This window comes from Grammomys surdaster, unplaced genomic scaffold, assembly GCF_004785775.1.
Source record: "Grammomys surdaster isolate TR1022 unplaced genomic scaffold, NIH_TR_1.0 120826, whole genome shotgun sequence".
NCBI lineage: Eukaryota > Metazoa > Chordata > Mammalia > Rodentia > Muridae > Grammomys > Grammomys surdaster.
This window is the reverse complement of record NW_021616686.1, coordinates 1-4,201: the sequence shown is the minus strand read 5'-3', so window position 1 is coordinate 4,201 and position 4,201 is coordinate 1. Positions and strand designations below refer to the sequence as shown.

Below are 4,201 nucleotides of genomic sequence, written 5' to 3'. Positions count from 1 at the left end.
GGTTTCAGCTTCTTCCATGGTCTTTTGGGGAGTGTCCCACACTGAGCAGGTCCTCAAGGCTGTCTCTGACTGGATCAAAGAGCAGTAGAAAGGCAACATCGAGCTGTCTGAGGCAGAAAATATGGACACGCCCCCAGATGATGAGAGCAAAGAAGGGGCTGGGGAACAGAAGGCGGAACATATGACTAGGACCCTGAGGGGTGTGATGCTGGTCGGCCTGGAATCCAAGGGTCTTCTGCTCAAGGGGGACTTGGATCTGGAACTAGTTCTGCTCTGTAAGGAGAAGCCCACAACTGCCCTTCTGGACAAGGTGGCTGACAACCTGGCCATCCAGCTCACTACTGTAACAGAAGACAAGTATGAAATACTCCAGTCTGAGGATGATGCTGTGATTGTGATAAAAAATACAAAAGAGCCTCCCTTGTCCTTGACCATCCATCTGACCTACCCTGTTGTCAGAGAAGAAATGGAGAAAGTATTAGCTGGAGAAACGCTATCAGTCAATGACCCCCGGATGTTCTGGACAGGCAGAAATGCCTTGCTGCCTTGGCATCCCTCCGACTTGCCAAGTGGTTCCAGGCCACAGCCAATGGGCTGAAGTCACGTGTCATTGTCATCCGTGTCCTAAGGGATCTGTGTACCCGAGTACTCACCTGGGGTCCCCTCAGAGGATGACCTCTGGAGTTGCTGTGTGAGAAGTCCATCAGCACTGACAATAGGCCAATGGGTGCCGGTGAAGCCCCGCAGAGAGTGCTGGAGTGCCTGGCATCTGGCATCGTAATGCCAGATGGTTCTGGCATTTATGACCCTTGTGAAAAAGAAGCCACTGATGCTATTGGGCATCTAGACAGACAGCAACGGGAAGATATCACACAGAGTGCGCAGCATTCTCTGCGGATTGCTGCCTTTGGTCAACTCCATAAAGAACTGGGAATGGAACCCCTGCCTTCCAAAATGCCCAAGAAACCAAAGAACGAGAACCCGGTGGATTACACTGTTCAAATCCCCACCCCCCAGCATCACCTATGCCATCACACTCATGAAACGCCCCATGGAAGAGGATGGGGAAAAGTCTCCCAGCAAAAACAAAAAGAAAAAGATCCAGAAGAAAGACGAGAAGGCTGAGCCTCCCCAAGCTATGAATGCCTCGATGAGGTTAAACTAGATGAAGCCAGGGCTGCAGTACAAGGTGACCTCCCATATGGGTTTTGTTCATGCTCCCATCTTCACTATGCCTGTGGAGGTAGACAGCAGTACCTTCGAGGCCTCGGGGCCATCTAAAAAGACCGCCAAGTTCCATGAGGCCTTGGACGTGTTAGAGGATATGGGCTTGCCAACAGGCGCTGAAGGCAGAGGCTACAGCAAAGGGGAAGGACTCCGCTGAGGAGTCAGATGGGAAGCCAGCAGTAGTGGCCCCACCCCCTGTGGGGGAAGCTGTCTCCAACCCCAGTTCTGTCTTCCCTTCAGATGCCACTACTGAGCAGGGACCGATTTTGACTAAGCATGGCAAGAACCCTGTTATGGAGCTTAATGAGAAGAGAAGTGGCCTCAAATATGAGCTCATTTCTGAGACGGGGCAACCACGACAAACGGTTTGTTATGGAGGTTGAGGTGGACTGACAGAAGTTTCAAGGTGCTGGTTCAAACAAAAAGGTGGCAAAGGCTTATGCTGCACTTGCTGCATTAGAGAAGCTTTTCCCTGATGCCCCTCTTGCTCTTGAAGCCTACAAAAAGAAAAGAACCCCTGTACCTGTCCGAGGTGGACCCAAATTTGCTGCCAAGCCACAAAACCCTGGCTTTGGCATGGGAGGCCCTATGCATAATGAAGTGCCCCCTCCTCCCAACATCCGAGGTCGGGGCCGAGGAGGTAACATCCGAGGTTGAGGACAGGGGCGAGGATTTGATGGCACCAACCATGGAGGAGGCTACATGAATGCTGGTACTGGATATGGAAGCTATGGGTACAGCAGCAATTCAGCGATAACAGGCTACAGTCAGTTCTACAGCAATGGAGGGCATTCTGGGAATGCCATTGGAGGAGGCAGCGGGGGAGGTGGTGGCTCATCCAGCTACAGCTCCTTCTACCAAGGAGACAGCTACAGCTCACCAGTACCCCCGAAACATGCCGGGAAGAAGCCTCTGGATGGGGGCCAGCAGAAACCCTCCTACAGCTCGGGCTACCAGTCTCACCAGGGCCAGCAGCAACCTTACAACCAGAGCCAGTACAGCAGCTACAGCACCCCACAGGGCAAGCAGAAAGGCTATGGCCATGGGCAGGGCAGCTACTTCTCCTACTCCAACTCTTACAACTCCCCTGGTGGTGGTGGTGGTTCTGACTACAGCTACGACAGCAAACTCAACTACAGTGGTAGTGGAGGCCGGAGTGGAGGGAAGAGCTATGGCTCCAGCTGGTCATCCTACAACACGGGCTCACATGGGGGTTATGGCGCAGGTTCTGGAGGCAGCTCTTTATACCAAGGCAAACAAGGAGGCTACACATCACAGTCAAACTACAGCTCCTCTGGGTCCAGCCAGAGCTACAGCGGCCCTGCCAGCTCCCACCAGTCCTCACAGGGTGGCTACAGTCAGAACACAGAGCACAGCATGAACTACCAGTACAGATAAAGGCCCAAGATGCTCCTCTCAACCTTCTGCACCTCTGCCTCCAACTTGTCTCGGGAGATTGAGTCTACACATCACCAGTTGCCATGTCCACTGGGCCAGTGCCCACCCCTCCACATCGCTGGCCATGCCACGCTGTGAGGTGTGGTGGTCCCCGGGACCCGTGCCGTGATCCCTATTTAGCTGTGTTTTGGACTCCGTGTCTTCAGTGGTTTGTTAATTACCATTACACCTTGTCTGATAGTGTTCCGAGTTCTTGCCGTGTGGTATCCCTGTCTGTTTATGCCTGGTATGAGTTCCATCGGTGTCTTTAAATAGTTGCAGAAGGGATATGTCATCTGTTAATGCTTTTTGTGAAGTGAGTTACATGAGCTTTCATTATTTTAATGCTTAGTGTTTCAGTTTTATAAGTGAAAATTTTATCTTAAAGAACAGTGGGGTGTGTTTGTTTGTTTGTTTTGGGTTTTTTGTATGTTTGGATCATTCAGACAGTACATTTGAATTCTGATGAATGTAGATAAATAAAAGAAAAACAAAACAATCAATCAAACTAACAAAAAGACTGTTTTACTTTGAGAGAATCTGAGTTCAGTTCCCAGCACAGACATCACACAGTGTTCAATGACCTGTAACTCCAGCTCCAGTTGGATCTGAGGACTCCAGCATTTTCAGATTCCTGATTGCACACACAGACACACAGACAGGGAGACAGAAAGACAGACAGACAGACATACAGACAGAGAGACAGAGAGACAGACAGACAGACAGACAGACAGCCACACACACACACACACACACACACACACAGACATGGGTGAGGAACATACATACTTACAAATCATAAAAATAACCTTTAAAATATTTTTCAGGAAGATAAAGTAATTGTTGAGGGTACTTTTGATTCCTGAGATTCCACTTTATTTACAAAATTTTCTCTCTTCCTTTCTCTTCCTAGTCCCTCTCACAGCCCTCACAACATTCATTAATGTAAATTAACTTTATAAAATCAACACAAAAGTGTGGTAAAGATGATTCCATAGATACAGTTTTGTTCTACACATATGAGACTTAGCGTTCAGAGCCTCAGAACCACTGTAAAATCTTGGCATAATGGTTTAAACAGAAGCTTGCTGGGGCAAATTAACTTGTCAGAGTAGCTAGAATCAATTAATTTCAGGCTCAGTGAGAAATACTGACTCAAAAACCAAAGTAGAGGTCAATAAGGAAAAGACTAAGGATCAACCAGGTGTCTCCAAATCAATGAACAAATGCCTACATTCACATATGTAACTATGCACTTACAACCATCGATAAAAATTGAAAGTACATCTGAAAATATTAGTCTAATAGGATCATACCTTAAGGTAGAAAAGAAGAAACTGTCTAGGATCAGCACATCCATATTAAGACAACATTAAAATCACTTTTTATTTATTTATCCTTCATATATTATATTCCAACCACAGTTTCCCCTCTTTCAAGTCTCTTCCCCACCTCTCTTCTTTGCTAGATCTACTCTTCCTTTGTTTTCTTTCAGAAAATAACAGGCCTCCCAGAGATATCAACCAACATGGCACAG

At 47.9% G+C, this 4,201-nt stretch overlaps 1 pseudogene; it reads left to right on the top strand.

Moving 5' to 3' along the window:
* Nucleotides 1–16: 16 nt before the first annotated feature.
* Nucleotides 17–2,625, top strand: LOC114635990 (annotated as a pseudogene).
* Nucleotides 2,626–4,201: the final 1,576 nt, after the last annotated feature.